Source organism: Leopardus geoffroyi, chromosome D3, assembly GCF_018350155.1.
Source record: "Leopardus geoffroyi isolate Oge1 chromosome D3, O.geoffroyi_Oge1_pat1.0, whole genome shotgun sequence".
Taxonomy (NCBI): Eukaryota; Metazoa; Chordata; class Mammalia; order Carnivora; family Felidae; genus Leopardus; species Leopardus geoffroyi.
In genome coordinates this window covers 77,948,699-77,966,648 of record NC_059339.1, presented here as the reverse complement: position 1 = coordinate 77,966,648, position 17,950 = coordinate 77,948,699, and the positions used below count along the sequence as shown (strand labels likewise).

The 17,950-nt window shown below is 44.6% G+C and overlaps 1 long non-coding RNA gene across 2 annotated transcripts; it reads left to right on the top strand.

Moving 5' to 3' along the window:
* Window positions 1-8,616: 8,616 nt before the first annotated feature.
* Window positions 8,617-17,474, top strand: LOC123587535. 2 transcript variants are annotated; one of them, XR_006707358.1, is made up of 3 exons: window positions 8,617-8,812; window positions 13,306-13,386; window positions 13,513-13,916. It is a non-coding gene; the product is annotated as an uncharacterized LOC123587535 (long non-coding RNA). The 2 variants fall into 2 exon arrangements; XR_006707357.1 differs by lacking the exon at window positions 13,513-13,916 and adding an exon at window positions 16,954-17,474 and having other exon boundaries at window positions 8,618-8,812.
* The last annotated feature ends 476 nt before the right edge of the window (window positions 17,475-17,950 follow it).

The window sequence follows — 17,950 nt, the reverse complement described above, 5'->3', positions numbered from 1 at the left end:
AGTTTAATAATTAAAAAAATATTTTTGAGAGAGAAAGAGAAACAGAGCACGAGCGGGAGAGGGGCAGAGAGAGAGGGAGACACAGAATCCGAAGCAGGCTCCCGGCTCTGAGCTGTCAGCACCGAGCCCGAGGTGGGGCCCGAACTCACAGACCACAAGGTCATGACTTGAGCCGAAGTCAGATGCCTAACCGACTGAGCCACCCAGGTGCCCCATTATAGTTCATTTATTTATAGAAGACAAAATTAGGCTTGGAGAGATTAAACCTCCTTCTCAAGGTCATACAAGTAGTAAGTAGTAGATATGGGATTCAAACCTTGCTTTGTTTGGATTTAAAGCCTGAGCTCCTAACTACTGTTCCTCATTGCCTTACCTCCCTACCTGGGAACTGGCATCTCCGTGGGGTTAGTCACTGTATCCTATTAACTCCGCATTCTATCTTAAATCCACCTGTGCATTCCTATTGCCAGTACACTTCCTTATGCCACGTGGGGATCATCATGTCACATTTCCACCTGGTCTGCCTACATCTGCCATCTCTTATCTGAGTCCATTTTGTATATCACAGGCAGACCAATCTCCTTTCATCCCCAGCTTCAACATTTATTCTACCACTGCATGTTGAGCACCAGCTGCATGCTAAGCTTGGCTCTGTGTAGACCCCATCCCTAAGGGATCTAGTCAACTTCATGAGGTTAGTTCTGTGTGTTTACACAACCATAGGTCCCATTAACTACCCTGGAAATGCTAACCTACTCCATTGGACTTTCACAACCATCTATGATACAGTCCATCCACCCATGTGACTTTTATTTTTAAATTTTTTTCAAGTGTATTTATTTCTTTTGAAAGAGAGAGAGAGTGAGAGAGAGCCCAAGCAGGGCAGGGGCAGAGACAGAGGTAGAGGCAGAATCCCAAGCAGACTCTACACTGTCAGCACAGAGCCCGTTGCTGGGCTCAATCTCATGAACCATGAGCTCATGACCTGAGCCAAAACTGAGTCAGATGCCCAACCGACCGAGCCACCCAGGCGCCCCAACTTTTATTTTTTGTATATAACTCCCACCCACCCAATCTCCAAACTGGGCCAGGTTCGTGAGTTTTAAATTTGGCAAAGACGATCCGTTATTGAAGATTTTTTTCATTCATTCAACAAATATTTACCAAATGTCTAATTTTTCTCAATCATTAGGGGCTATATAGTCCTAAAAATGTATAAAACTTTGTTTATGAAACCAAAACAAATGCATTGTTTAAAGGTTACCTTAAACCATCGTCATTGTCTACACTTTAGTCTTGTTCTTCAGCTTTCTTTGGTGACTTCTGTTCTCCGTGGTGGTCACGGGTGTCTCTACCTCAACCTGAGGTGTTTCCATGTAACTGCTCACTTCTCCAACCTCCGTTTCCTTTTTTGGTTTCTTATTGCTATTAGAATTTGTATACATTTGCGGACCCTTGCAGCTTACAGAAGCAACCCAACCTTTTTTTAAATCAAACTTTAAAGAAGTGTCTTATGGAAACTTTATTGTTATTACTATTTTTTGACAGAAAGTTTAAAATGAAAAAGAAAACAAAAACCACAGGCATATCAGCAGTAGGGCCATATAATTATGGAGGAATTCAAATTAAATGTAGGTTGCATCCCTATCGTGCTGCCATTTCTCTCCTGTAGCTCCTTGGGTCTAAAATTTCTGGTCATCCTGTTCTTCTCTTCATCACAGATTACTTGACTTTTTTCTTTGTTTTTGTTTTGTTTTTTGGGTTTTGCAAAAGTTTCAACAAAAGGTTTACAAATTTTTCTAACAAGGGAAAATTAAATTTGGGTTTTTTTCATTTGCAAAATATTTTTGATTTCTCGATTGAAAAGATAACTCAGTTTAACTGATATGACCCAAGCTGACAGAAGGTTGACTTGTTTCTTTATTTTTTTTTTATGTTTATTTATTTACTTTGAGAGAGAGAGCACGTGTGTGAGTGGGGGAAGGGCTCGATCCTGCAAACCACGAGATTTTTGCCCTGAGCCGAAATCAAGAGTCAGATGGTCAACGCACTGAGCCACCCAGACGCCCCTCATTTTCCTCTACTTAGAGCAAAGTAATGACAGGCAAGAGCGTCAAATGAGGAAAAGCTAATCCAATTCACAATCAAACAAGCATGCTCTGGGTTCAGAGCCAACTAAAAGTTTGAGCCGACTTCTGTCAGTGCCTTTCATTCAACCAGATGGAAAGTTTTAGAAGTATTATCCCTTCAATCCTTTGAAATAAAGGATTTGTCTCTTGTTGGGAAATATGTGTCTCATCATAAAAATGGAACACAGTGTCTTTGGTTTAGTTATTCTCAAGAGAAGCAGACTTTATTGTGCTATGTGCCAGGAATATAGTAAGGCAGTAGGGATGGGGGTGAACTGATTGCGGTGAATTGATTTCAGGCATGAGAGGCTGGGAGACATTTATATAGATAGATGGATAGATTCGGAAGAGAGAAGCTGTAGGCTGCTTTCCCAGGGTACCAATATTCACGGAACAAATTCTCAGAAGGAAATCAGTCACTATGCCTTTTTTTTGTTCATGTTCAGTATTCATGAAACTAGAACAAGCCAAGAGGAAAGGACCAACTTCAGAAGTGTGATAGATTCAAGGTTTTTAGAAACCATAAGCTCGGTTATAAAGGAATCTGAACAAAGCTAGGTATGAAACAGCATTCTCAGGGTCTTGGCTCAAACTCGGGCTTCTTTTTCTTTAACCATTGAAAAAAAAAGTGAAGATGGATACCCTTTGGGGTACCTGGGTGGCTCAGTTAGTTAAGAGTCCGACTTCGACTCAGGTCATGATCTCGCGGTCCGTGGGTTCGAGCCCCGCGCCGGGCTCTGTGCTGACCGCTCGGAGCCTGGAGCCTGCTTCAGATTCTGTGTCTCCCTCTCTCTCTGCCCCTTCCCTGCTCGTGCTCTGTCTCTCTCTCTCTCTCTCTCTCTCTCTCTCTCTCTCTCTCAAAAATAAACATACATTCAAAAACTTTTTTTAAAAGATTGATACCTTTCTTATACCATACACCTTGTGCTAAAATAAATCCCAGACTGATTTGAGGTTTTAATGTAAAATATAAAACCACGTAACAACCAAAGGAAAATACAAACAATAAATAGAGAAAAACAAAAACAACAAAAAATACAGTTGAATACTGATATAATCTTGAGGTACAAGTGGCTACGTGAAGACAAACCAACAGCAAACATTGTAAAGGAAATGAGAGGTAGCTTTGTTTTTATTCAAGTTAAAAAACTTTTTACTCAGGATGAAAGCACCATAAACAGAGGCAAACCAAAAGGACGTGGGCAAAAGTCTCATCAGTTTCCCTTTGGTTGCAAGCAGTCCACTCAAGCTAGTGCATCACAAACAGAAGAAAAGGAACAGCAGGTAGGGATACAGGAGTATCTCACAGACTCCAAGGACAGGAGCATAGCTGGACCTCAGGAAAAATGGGAACAGGGCACGGAAAACCATTGGGAATGAAGGGCTGAAGTGGCCATTCTCAGAGTTGTCCTGGGACCGCGGGTCCCCGGTCACCCATTTCTCAGTCTACACTGTGGCTCCCTTCTTATCTCTCGGACTGTCTTTCCCACCGTCTCTCTGCACCTGCCTGCTCCCGACCTTGTAGGTCTTCAAATCTACCCACATACGGAAGCTGTACTCCACAGTCACTTGCTCCCAAGACAGTGGTGACCTGGTGACCTGAGCAGGACGAGGCCATTCCCCGGCCCATCAGTCCTTTTCTGGTGAGAATGCAGGCTCCTGATCTCATCACATTTTCTGATCTAGCTCCCAAAGAGCCCACTCCAACCCCACGGCAGGGTCTGCCGGACGGTAAGCACCGCCCATCCTGAAGAGGCATCTCAAAGGGAACCGTGCAGGTCCATTTTTTAAAATTTTTATTTAAATCCAAGTTACTGTAATAATGTCATAATCACTAAGTTAATGAATTCAGTGATTCATCACTTACATATAACACCCAGTGCTCATCCCAGCAAGCGCCCTCCTGAATGCCCATCACCCATCTAGCCCATCCCCCCACCTGTCACCCACACCCCCCTCCAGCAACCCTCAGTTTATTCTCTGTACATAAGAGTCTCTTTTGGTTTTCCTCACTCTCTTTTTATTTTATTTTTCCTTCCCTTCCCCTATGCTCATCTGTTTTGTTTCTTAAATTCCACATATGAGTGAAATCATCTGATATTTGTCTTTCTCTGGCTGACTTATTTCGCTTTGCATAATACATTCTAGTTCCATCCATGTTGTTGGAAATGGCAAGAGTTCATTCTTTTTGATTGTCAAGTAATATTCCATTGTGTGTGTGTGTGTATATGCCACATCTTTTTAAAAATTTTATAATGTTTATATTTATTTATTTTTTAATGTTTATTCATTTTTTCTTAAAATTTTTGTAACATTTATTTATTTTTTTTTTTTAATTTTTTTTTTTTTTTCAACGTTTATTTATTTTTGGGACAGAGAGAGACAGAGCATGAACGGGGGAGGGGCAGAGAGAGAGGGAGACACAGAATCGGAAACAGGCTCCAGGCTCTGAGCCATCAGCCCAGAGCCCGACGCGGGGCTCGAACTCACGGACCGCGAGATCGTGACCTGGCTGAAGTCGGACGCTTAACCGACTGCGCCACCCAGGCGCCCCAACATTTATTTATTTTTGAGAGACAGAGAGAGACAGAGCGTGAGCAGGGGAGGGGCAGAGAGAGAGGGAGACACAGAATCTGAAGCAGGCTCCAGGCTCCGAGCTGTCAGCACAGAGCCCGACGAGGGGCTCGAACTCACGAACGCGAAATCATGACCTGAGCCAAAACCAAGAGTCAGAGGCTTAACCAACTGAGCCACCCAGGGTCCCCATACCACGCCTTCTTTATCCATTCATCAGTTGATGGACATTTGGGGTCTTTCCATAATTTGGCTATGGTTGATAGTGTACAGGTCCCTTTTAAAAGGTAGGTAAGGAGGGGCGTCTGGGTGGCTCAGTCGGCTGAGCGTATGACTTCAGCTCAGCTCATGATCCCACGGTTCGTGGGTTCGAGCCCCGCGACGGGCTCTGTGCTGACAGCTCGGAGCCTGGAGCCTGCTTCGGATTCTGTGTCTCCCTCTCTCTCTGCCCCTCCCCTGCTCACGCTCTGTCTCTCCCTCTCTCTCTCAAAAATAAATAAACATAGAGGTAAGGAAATGAGCCAAATGTGTTTCATCTTTACTGCGCTCAGAAAAAGACATAATGGCTGAAGGCTGAAGCATAAGGGGTTTCAATTACAGAGGAGAAAGACCGTCATCAGACTGGGGCTCCCTCCCCACCCTCCCCCCGCAACGCCCGTATGCTCTGTTCCTCTCTGATTGAAACCTCTCTGGTTCCTCCTCCGTCCTTCACTAGCTTCTACAAGGACAAAGAAGAGTGATTCCTTTATTTTTCATTGTGGCTTCAAGTGCTTGGAGGAAAACTGCCTCCCCACACCTCTTCCTCTCTTTATAAAATTTTTTTCCTAATTATCAAAATAACACCTGCTGATAGTAAAAAACTTGGAAAAGGCAGAAATATGTACATTACATATATTACGAACACATATTAGAGTTTTACTACCTAAGTGGCTGATAATGCCAAGTACTAAGGGGGCAAATTGAAAGTTCCTATTTGCTTTTATGTGTTATACATCAGTTCAGGGCATACGTGCTAAGCTCCTACACGTGCTGGCTGCTGGCAAGCAGGAGTGGGACGTAGGAAAGACTAGGAATGGCATCTAGCCACCTCCCTGTGGGTGGGGAGGCGTTCCCCCCTCCACCAACAACTTGAGGGCAATCCCCATGCTGTGTAATCAATTATTTCTCTGACATTCGCTCTGCAAAGAAGAAGGAAAATATAGGCAGAAGATACAGCCTTTCATTCAGCATAAATCTGAATTGACGTGCATGTTTCAAAGAGTTGAAAGGTGTGTGACTGATCTTCTCATTGTCTCTGTATCAACTGCTGTACAATTTATTTAGAAGACCATTTCGGCGCAGCAGAGAAAATATGACATTGCTCGTTTTCTCTATGTCAGTTTCCTCACCATTCCCATCTGTGGGATCCGTCTACCCTACCCATTTATCTGCGGGTAGTGCTGCAAAGGTTGTGTTTCGAAACCACAAATTCTTCCTGAACTTACCAAAGTGGGAACGTGTACCGAAGGATTATGAAATCACGGAGGAATCTTTTTTTTTTTTTCTTTCCCAAAATAAAAAACTGTATTGTTTTACAGAATAAATTGCCCCATACGCATGGGAAAACGTATTTGAGGTTATTTATTTGTTTGTTCTTAAGGCTTTTACGTTTGTTTCGTTTCGTTTTGGTTTTCACTCCAGTATGGTAAACATCCGTGTGATAATAGTTTCAGGTGTACAAGGTAGTGATTGCACACCAAGTGCTCATCAGGGCAAGTGCCCTACTTCATCCCCATCTCCTATTTCAGGCCCCTCCCCCACCCATCTCCTCTCTGGAAACCATCAGTTTGTTCCCTGTATTAATGGTCTGTTTCTTGGTTTGTTTCTCTCTCTTCTCCCCCTTTGTTTGTTTCGTTTCTTACATTCCGCAGGCAAGTGAAATCATATGGTATTTGTCTTTCTCTGAGTGACTTATTTCACTTAGCATTATACTCTCTATCTCCATCCGTGTTGTTGCAAATGGCAAGATTTCATTCTTTTTTATGGCCGAATAATATTCCAGTGTGTGTGTGTGTGTGTGTGTGTGTGTGTGTGTGTGTGTGTGTATGCACCACATCTCCTTTATCATACCGTTCCTTAATCAATGGACACTTAATTTGGACCCATAATTTGGCTACGTAAATAGTGCTGCTATGAACATAGGGACGCGTATATCCTTTTGAATTAATGTTTTTTTAAAGATTTTATTTTTAAGTAAGCTCTACACCCAATGTGGGGCTTGAACTTATAACTCCGAGATCAAGAGTCGTGTGCTTTACTGACTGAGCCAGCCAGGTACCCCTGCGTTAGTGTTTTTGTATTGTTAGGATAAATACCCAGTACTGTGATTCCTGGATCATAGGGTAGTTCTATTTTTAACTTTTGGAGGGAACCATCATACTGGTTTCCACAGTGGCTGCCGTTCGAATTCCCACCAACAGTGCGTGAGGGCTCCTTTTTCCTCACATCCAGTGTGAAGGAGTCCTTACCTGAACTCAGTATTGCCAAAATGATAAAGGGCTGTATGTTGGAGGCTTTTATAAAGCATTAGGTATATCAGGTATTTCATTAATATGTTTTAATATAGAACTTAGTCCAGTCCTCACATGTGTTGTTACGCACGATAAACATACCTAATATAGTTTGCTGCTATTAATTTTGAATTTCTGTATCCAAGACAACTTTTTTAGCACAAAGAGAAAAGGTCCATTTCAGGGAAACTAATACTCAGAGCAAATGCATATAAAGTATTAAAATAATGCAAATTCTTACATGGTTTATATGATTAACACACAATCAACACTGAATACTGTGGCACACTAGCAAGTGATATCCAGATTCAGTATAGATAACACTCTGTAGCCAGAAAAACAAAAAATGAAGAGTAGAACGCCTATTAACATTGGCTTTGGAATTTGAATGTTACGAAGATTGTTATTTACTGAATACTACTTAGAATGGTGCTCTAAAGTTTGTGGAGAAATCGATTTGTATCTTTCCCTTTTTTTAAACTTTATTTGCTTATTTTTGAGACAGAGAGAGAGTGTGTGTGTGTGTGTGTGTGTGCAAGTGAGACAGGTGCAGAGAGAGAGAGAGAGAGAGAATCCCAAGCAGGCTCTGGGCTCTCAGAGCAGAGCCCCACCTGGGACTTGATCCCACCAACCTGTGAGTTTATGACCTGAGCAGAAATCAAGAGTGGGAGGCTCGGGGTGCCTGGGTGGCTCAGTTGGTTAAGCCTCCGACACTGGCTCAGGTCACGATCTCTGCAGTCTGTTGGGATCCAGCCCTACATCTCTCTGCCCCTCCCTCACTCATGCGTGCATGCTCTCTCGCTCTCTCTCTCTCTCTCTCTCTCTCTCTCAAAATATAATTAAAAAACATTAAAAAGAAAAGAGTGGGAGGCTCAACACACTGAGCCACCCAGGCACCCCCATTCCAAAATTTTTTGAGAAGACATTCCATATTGAGAACAATGTTATATGATTCTTACCTGTTCAGGGGAGGTGGAGAAAAAAAAACGAATACACACACACCTAAGTCAAATCACATACCTTGCCAGCGTGTGTTGGCATTTTGTCAGGGGAGCAGTTTGGGGTGAAACCAGTGCCGTGACCCCCTCCTCTGTTTGGGGAACCAACCATGGTCATAGACGTATTCACTGGGTCATCTAACAGTTTTCGAGTGCCGGCCACGATATTCGACGGCCACCTCAAAGGTAAGGGAAGCGATGGGCCCAGTCCTCAACGCACACGTAATTGCGTGGGGGAAGGAAGCGTAGGGACAAGCGTGGGAGACTCGGAGGTACTTGGCAATGGGCCACACCAAAAAGGTTGGCCCGCAGTGGGGAGGGGCCAGGCCGGGTGGGTGGGAGGATAGGCTGGGAGCAGGGTGGAGGGGAGGAGTCGGGAAGACAGGCCAGCGGAAGAGGAAGTTCGGGCTCCCAGCTTGGCCCCGAGGCAGGTGAAGCGCAGGGCGGGGAGTGGGATTACACAGTCGGAGGCATCCGACAAAATCCGGTGGAGATTCGGCCAACTTCTCCATCCTGCAGTCGGGCAGGGGGCTGACGAACCAGTGCAGCCGAGGAAACAGCAGTGAGTGGACAATGACCGCAGCCGCCAAGGTGGGGGGGGGGGCGGGGGGAGGGACGGGGACGTCCTTGTGGGGGACTCAGGAAGGGCACACGGCCCGCGTGGTTGGGCCCGACCCTCGAGCCTTGCATTTGCTGCTCCCCGTGGAGCCCCGTGCCAGGTACTTGCACGACAGCCTCAGAGACTTCCAGTCCGAGGGCAGTAAGCACGCATTTATGAATGATCTCACGCTTCTCCCCTCCCCTGGGTTCAGCTGCCTTTTGATCCACAAGTGGGAACAGATGAGGCCCGCTTGCTTTTTGGACATGCCTGCTCTCGTGCCAGTGGAGAAACGGAAACTATTTGTTGTGCTCGGGGTTTCAGCCCTTGTTCGGAGGATCCCGGCGACACATGTGTTCCTCCCCTCCTGGGTCTCACAGTGTCCCTGAAAACGGATGTTTTCACCCTAGGGCGAGTTGGGGCAGATGAACGAATACGTCCCGTTTGGTGGCAGGACTGGGGTCTGTCTACCTGCCCCCTGACATCGTTCTTCAGGGCAGTAGTTAGGGCGTGGGTTTCCAGTAGCCAATCCGATATTCAAGCCTTTAGTATACAACCCAGTGGTCTCAGGGGTCTGGTTTTGGTTAAGCTCGGGAGAGAAGTGCCCCGGGGCGGAGAGGAGAGCTAGACCTTGGCAGTAAGTGTATTTGTGCTTGTATTGCCCGTCCCAAAGCCTGCACTGAGCTGGCGCCCCGTAAAATGTGTGGAATGAACACATTGTAATAATAAGGAATTAGAGAGGAAACCTTTCAAATGGTAAATGTGGTGTCTAATCCTTTATATTTTGCTAAATATCATTTCGGATATGGTTCCTAATACTAAAGTGGTTTTAGGATTTTAAGCATGATGCTATTGCATTAAGCTTTACTTTGGAAAAAAAAATGTACAAAATTAAATGGCTGAAAGCTGAGCTTTCTGAGTGCAATGCACCCACAGGGAAGTTTTTTCTTTAGGGAAAAAGCTACAGGGGAGGCTGAACAGTCACTGTGTGACCTCACCTATTAATGGCACATCAAGTACTTAGAAAACAGTAGAAAGAATCTCAAATCCCATCGTCAAATTGATAGAACAAACAATAGACCCTTTGGACTTAAAAAAAAAAAAAAAATGCAACAACGGGGGCGCCTGGGTGGCTCAGTCAGTTAAGCATTTGACTCTCGACTTCCGCTCCGGTCTTGATCTCATAGTTGGTGAGTTCGAGCCCCGCAGCGGGCTCTGCACTGAGTGTGAGGACCTTGCTTGGGATCTCTCTCTCTCTCCCTCTCTCTGTGCCCCTCCCTCACTCTCTCAAAAAAGAAAAACCAAAACAAAATGCAACTACGACTGGGTGAAGCAAAGTAGGGATTTTTCGCATACAGCCGTAACAGCTACAGGGTAGGTAAGTGTCTGTCTACACGAGTTACGTGCGCCTGGTTTCTAAGGGACAGGACTCTGCAGGATGTTGAAAGTCAGTGCTGCAGCTGGTGTGCGAGTCTCCGAGATGAGGCTTTTCCTGCCGCGTGCCCTTCTCTCCAGTATTGAGAGTCCCAGGGAACAAAACAGATTAAATCATCAGGTTAATTCTGTGCACGGGGCATGAAGAACAGTGTTCGCCTTGGAAAAGTAAAAGGCATCAAAATGTAGACAAGGCATGCTCAGAACCTAGGACCATGCCTCTAACGTCCAGTGTGATGCCTCGTGATAAGTGCAGAAATAATTGCAGAAGGAAGGAGGGGAGAGACTGGGGAGGGGAGAGAGAAGAGGATGGGGGAGGAGGAAGAGAAGCACAGCAAGAACCCCCCCCCCCCCCATGCTCAGTCCCTCCTGTGAATCCCCCAGATCGTTAACAGTGGCAACGCCCGCCCCGCCTGGACTTTTCCTCTCCCTAAATTCTAAAGTTCCTCCAATTCCTTCCCTACCATCAAAACTTAACTTGTTTGGGGCACCTGGGTGGCGCAGTCGGTTAAGCGTCCGACTTCAGCCAGGTCACGATCTCGCGGTCCGGGAGTTCGAGCCCCGCGTCAGGCTCTGGGCTGATGGCTCAGAGCCTGGAGCCTGTTTCCGATTCTGTGTCTCCCTCTCTCTCTGCCCCTCCCCCGTTCATGCTCTGTCTCTCTCTGTCCCAAAAATAACTAAACGTTGAAAAAAAAAATTAAAAAAAAAAAACTTAACTTGTTTGTTCCTTTTTTTTACGAAGGGCCGCTGACAGGCTACTGTGACAACTTAAGGAGATGAGGTGTTAGTGGCTGATCATAACAGCACGTGTTGTCCCCATCGGATGACGTTTACATTTAATTGTGGCCTTGAATGGCAGCAGTAGTGATCCTAGAGAGGTAAGAACAGCTACCAGGAGCCTCCAGCTCAGCGGGGGGCCTTGGAAAAGCTCTGGGACGTGGTCATGAGCTTCCACTGCCATTTTTATCACATCCGCAAAGGGCAGCTGTCCTCTCCTCGGGTGCGGATATATCTGAGTGTTCCAAAGTGGGCAGTTGGGTATTCTTTTGAAGGTCCTCTGGGAACCCACGGTAGCTCAAGTTTGATTTTCCAAGAGCAATAAATCCAAATGTTTAATGAAAAAGTCTTTTAAAATTTGAACTCGTTTTCTTGTTTCTATCTCAGGGAAGGTGGAGGGCAACTGGGGAATAACCCTCCTTGCCAAGCCTTCTTTTATCTTCTTTATTTAAAAAAGTTATTTTAATTTATTTATTCTTGAGAGAGAGAGAGAGAGAGAGCATAAGCAGGGGAGGGGCAGAGAGAGAGACAGAGAATCCCAAGCAGGCTCCACACTGTCAGCATGGAGCGCAGTGCGGAGCTCGAACTCACAAACCGTGGGATCATGACCTGAGCGGGAATCAAGAGTCCGTCGCTTAACTGAGCCGCCCAAGCGCCCCTAAGCCATCTTTTATGTATGTGAAGACAGGAATTAAGTGTCATCCGTTCTGAACAATATGACCTCTATTTTTCTAGACTTCTTTTAATAGGAAGTCCTTTTGCACCTGCTTTAGCATATCCCCTTTTCCTGGGTTCGCTCCACTTTCCCACATAACTTCTAAATTGCAGGGGCGGTGCCTACTTGCACCACCTGTGGTTTCCTTTGGACCGCCAACAGCAGGTGCAGCCCACACCTGTTGTGCACACACACACACACCCACCCACCATAGAAACTGCTTTGGAGATGGGGTAAAACAAAGAACATATAACCCTGTTGCATAAAAATGAGGGTTAGAAGGATCAAGGTTGTAGATGTGCAGTCCCCTTACTGAGGTCCTTGCTCCCTTCGGGGGGATGGTTCAGTGGTCAAATCCCTGCACAACTTCATACAGACTCACTTGTGAGGGGAGCCCTTTGCAGGCTGCCCACTTTCTAACTGGGTTCAGGACTCCCAAACCACCCCTTTGCCACTTCATGGGGTTTCCTCTAAAACCAAGATGCCCTCTTACATGGCCACAGGACAATTATCAACTGCAGGAACTTAATATCAACACCATAGTTTTAGCTAATCTCTAACCCATGTTCCAATACCGTTCATTGTCCCAGGAACGTCCTCCGCGCATTCAGTCTGGGATGCAGCCCGGATCACGGTGTGCATTCAGCTGTCATTTATTCTCCTTTACTCCGAACGCTTTCGCAACTGCTCTATGCCTTTTACGACGTTGACATTTCTAAGAAGACTACTTATATGTTTTTTTAATTTTATTTTTAAGTAAACTCTACACCCAATGTGGGACTTGAACTCCTAACCCTGAGATCAAGAGTTGCCCGCTCTACCAATGGAGCCAATCAGGTGCCCCCAGCCTACGTATTTTATAGAAAATTTCTCAGTTTGGGTGTATCTAGTGTTTCCTCGTGATTACATCAAATAGATTTTGAGGGCTTCTCCATGGAGAGTTAGAAATCATGTAGTGCACAGCATGGTGACTATAGTTAATAGTGTCTATTGCATATTTGAAAATAGCGGGCGGGGCACTGGGGTGGCTCAGTCGGTTAAGTATCTGATTCTCGATTTCGGCTCCGGTCATGATCTCCCGGTTCGTGGGTTCAAGCCCTCCATCAGGCTCTGCACAGACAGTTTGGAGCCTGCTTGGGATTCTGTCTCTCTCTCTCTCTCTCTCTCTCTCTCTCTCCGTCCCTCCCCACCCCCTCTCAAAATAAATAAATAAACTTAAAAAAAAAAAAGAAAGTTGCTGGGGGAGTGGATCTTGAAATTTCTCCTCATGAGAAAAAAATGTGTAACTATGCAGGGTGATGTTAACTGGACTTATTATTATTTCACAATATACACAAATATCAAATCATTATTTGTATGGTTGAAACTAATATAATGTTATGTCGATTATACCTCAAAAGGAAAGACAGACGGAAAGGAAAAACTCTTCCAGTGCCTTCCGTCTCATTGAGGATGAAATTTACACATTTACCAAGCCCTACAAGGCCTTGCTTCCTCAATACTGATCCTTGGCTCTCTCTCTCTGCCTCAGGCCCTTTGCACTTGCTGGTACTACTTCCTGGTATGCTCTCCATCCAGATCATTGCTTGTCATGTTCCCTCATTTTATTCAGGTACGTTTAATTACAAACTGAAAGATAATCTCAGATTCCAATCCACAGCATTCTTTCATCGTTTGGAGCCCTCCTTTCCTGCCAGATTTCTGAGAGCCTTCCTTTCTCTGTTTCCTACCCCCGCAGGGTACACTTGTGTGTGAAACGCTGATTAATACTTTGCTCTTTGGAACCAACCGAGTGTACCTTCAATGTCCAGTCTTTTAAAGATGGGAGTTTGGATTTTAGAGCACCGACTGTTAATTTACGTGACAGTGACATCTAGTGGATCACTAATGACAGTCGGAGCTAAAAGCTCTAAAGATCAAAGGAGGGGCAAAACAAACATCAGCCACGAACAGCAAAACTCCACCCTGATTCCTGGATAGATGCTCTAGTGAGGTCTGGAGAATCCAGTGAGATTTCTGTTGATGATGTGGCCATTGATGGGTTAAGGATATCTGAAGATTTAGGTTTCACTATGCATGTTGGGTATAGAGCATAGAGGACAAGCCTAAATATGAAAAAATGAGAGAATTTGTTGTGTGGGATAGCTTAAGCTGCTACAAGTTCATTTTTCAAGAGGTTGATTTATCACTCAAAAGCGAGGGGCGCCTGGGTGGCTCAGTCGGTTAAACGCCCGACCTCAGCACAGGTCATGATCTCATAGTCCATGGGTTCAAGCTGTGCTGACAGCTCAGAGCCTGGAGCCTGCTTCAGATTCTGTGTCTCCCTCTCTCCCTCTGTACCTCCCTCTGCTCATGCTCTGTCTCTCTCTCCCTCAAAAATACACATTTAAAAAAAATTTTTTTAAAGGTGATAAGAACATGAAATTAGTGCATGCTGTCACCAAGTGGTGGTAATAATTCAGAAGTGAAGTAAAATTTTGGTCATTAGGTGGGCTCAGCTGGAAGAAATTAGCAAATTTTGCTCTTGATCTGAAATCAAGAGTCAGATGCCTAACCCAGGTGCCCCTAACAGCAAGCTTTAAAATATAAGATTAAGGAACAGTTTAATAATTATTATAAGTTTGGACAATTTATATCACAATGAAGAATGTGCAAGTCATGTTCTCATGTTATGTTGTCACTTCCACATGAGCAAAGCATGTTATCAGACTTTTTGTTCCTATTAATCAAAAATTTTATTTTGCATTTCTCATATGATGCCTGAGATTGAGTAACTTTTCATCTGATTTTATTTTTTTGGTGAATTGTGCCCTTATATTTTGCCCATTTCTCTATGAAGCTAATGACATTTTAAAAATTGATTTGTAGAAGCTCTTTATATATTAGGGTAATTGGCTCTTTAGCTGAGATACGAATCGCAAATATTGTTTCCGGTGTCTTTTTACCTTGCTTTTGATGGTTTTGCCATGTAAAATTTTCTTATCGTTTGGGTTTTTGTGTTATAAAGACATTCCCTTCTCTAAGGACTATAAAAGAAAATTATTGCATGGTTTTCTTTTAGTACTTTTATTGTTTATCTTTTCTTTTTAAGTATATGATCAACCTAGAGTCTGTGAAATAGTGTTCTCAGTTTGTCAGTTGCTGATTGTCCAAACATCATTTATTCAATAATGTACTTTAAATGTCACCTATCACTTGGGTTCTGCTTTGCCCAGGACTATCCTGGTTTTTACTTGTTCTGGCATAGTTTTGAATTGTGTTCTCTTTCATTCTCCAGTGTGGCCTGGTTTGAATAATAAATTACACGTTTATGTTCCTACTCATGATAAACGAATACAATACACTTGACCAAAATTGACCCATGGTTAAATTTTACCCCACTGGCTTACTTGTTTGTGCTCTCTCCCCATATTTCTTTTTTCTATTATTATTTTTTTAACATTTATTTATTTTTAAGAGAGCAAGACAGAGCACGAGCTGGGGAGGGGCAGAGATTGGGGGGGGGGGGGTAGGAGACACAGAATCCAAAGCAAGCTCCAGGCCCTGAGCTGTCAGCACAGAGCCCAATGCGGGGCTTGAACTCACAGACCTCGAGATCATGACCTGAGCCAAAGTCAGATGCTTAACTGACTGAGCCACCCAGGGCACCCCCCCACCCCTCCTATATTTCTTAAGAGTAGGACTAGTCTCTTTCATAGCCTCGGTATTTTCCTTGAAGCAGTATTTTTATCTAATCTACTGTCATATTACAATTTTGTCCGTTGCCCTAATCCCCCTTATAGCATCCCTGTGCCTCCCCAAGCGCCTCTCTCCCTGCCACCCCACCAAGTTTATGGTCAGATCCAGTTTATGGTCAAGCATTGGATTTACTTGTCATGTCTCTTTGGCTTCCTTTAACCTAGAATTGTTTCCCTTTTATGGCATTGACACTTTTGAAGAATACGGTCTTCCCCCACTTTTTTATTCCAGAACATTCTTCATTTTCTGTGAATCACAGCCATTCTTAATTACAGAGCTCCACTGCCTCAGTGGGGGCTGAACAAGAATCGATAGCCGTATCTCCTCCATAATCTTCCCAGAAAACTAGATCTCAGGCTCCCTGAATGGATCTGGTCAGTGAAGTGAGTGAGGGAAGGCTTCACACACTGGCTCTGGGACCCCACTCTTTCCCCATCCATCTTTGATCACTCTCTTCTAGAAAGTCCTTGGCTTGGCAATTGGTTGATCCCAAGTCTTGGGTCAGAGGGATGGATGTGGTAGGTTCTGAAATGGGGAGAGTCTTTTCAAAACTATGGGGCCAGAAGAATTATGGTACCCACTTACCTGGCCTCGCTCTGTCTGATGTCCCTTCCTGCCTCCCTCCTGCCCTTCCCTAGCCTCCCAAGCCTCTCTAGTCACAACCACTGGCCTTGCTCTGTATCACCTAAAGTCATTCCAGGTGCCTCCAGGGACACAGGAACCCCCCCCCCCCCATTAAGAATCATGTCCCCTTGGGGTACCTGGATGGCTCAGTTGGTTGAACGTCCAACTTTGGCTCAGGTCATGATCTCGCAGTTCACGAGTTTGAGCCCTGCGTCAGGCTCTGTGCTGGCAGCTCAGAGGGTGGAGCCTGCTTCAGATTCTGTGTCTCCCTCTCTCTCTGTCTCTCCCCAGCTCACACTTGGTCTCTCTCTCTCTCTCTCTCTCTCTCTCAACTAAATAAACATTTTTAAAAAATGTAAAAAGAATCATGCCCCCTTACGATCTCTCAGTACGTCTCTCTCTAAGGCCTCAATAAACTGTTTTCCCAAGTCAGACTCAGAGCATTCTTGGACCAAATGGCATGATCCTCATCTGAACAAAAACTTCTTCTTTCTTACATGACTGCCCCAAAATATTTGTGCCCCATTAGGATTGGAGAAAGATCTCCTCCAGACAGCCATCCCAGGGAGCCTGGAGGAACCCTGGTAAATGTAGCTTTTGCTCACCAGCCCAAGTTGCTGTAAGGGCCTCGCTGGAAGAAATCTTGGCAGGAGTCTCTCCCCGTGGACTAGTCTCTATATGGCTCCCCACTCAGCTTTGCTTATTATGGAGCCTGCTTCTGCTTCTCCCCATCTGTGTCCTGAAGGAGTCCCAGCCTGCACGACCCCCCAGTTTGCCGCCCACTGATTGCTTTCTTGTTTGACCCTTGATCTTGTAGATGAGCACATGCTGAGTCCCCACTCCACGGAGCCCGCATGAACCTCTGGACCTCTGACCAACCTGCCCACTTCTTTCCTAAATTTTGACTTCTGAAAAGATTAACACAGCTAAACCACTTCAACCTGGCAGGGAGAGGCCCCTGCCTTGGCATATCCCTACCCACTGGAGCCCTGACTTAGCAGAAGTTCTCATCATGGGAGATCCAGGAAAGTCTCTGAAAGAAGATGCCGAGGTTCCCAGGAACACCTTTCCTGAGTCTGAGCTATGATTAGGGCATCTTTGTCTTGTACACCTACGTGAAGCAGACATTTTTGGCAATGCCTTTATTCTACAGAACGCCAGCTAGGTCTAGGGCTAAGAAAAGCACCATGTTTATATGTCCACCAATTTTCTCAATCATGAGCAAATTATTTGCTCCTCGCCACATGAAAAAAATGAACTTTCTCTTTTGAGAGTTTGGAGAAAATAAAAAAGAGAAATTAACCAAAGAGAGCTTGGACAATAAAGTGAACAAAGACATTTGCTTTCCAAAAGCGTGTTTAAATATTTTATCTAGAAAAATCTTCCCAAAGTTATAAATAGCGCCTAGCTATGAGTTCCAGCATCAACCTCGGAGAAGTGCTTCCAGCTTTATGACTGAGTTTGTGTGCCTGTGGCCAAATGGATTTGGAATGGAAACTTTTTTTTTTTGTCATCTGGCTTATTGTTGTTTCCTTCTGTGGCCACAGTATTTGTCTGGGCCATGGGATTACTCAATCAATCAAATATTTATTGAGTAACCAGACAACCAATGGAAAAACTAGACTTGGATCATATTGTACAGATCATACTATCTGTCTTAAAGTCTTAAGGCAGTTGTGCTCACTAATGGTCATCTCTTTTTTTGGAGCTTAAAAAAGGATCCATTTGGAAAAAGAGAAGTATCCATGCAGAAGCAAATACATTCCTATGACTTTTGGCAAACAAAATATTCGCAAATTCCGTCGCCCTGTTCT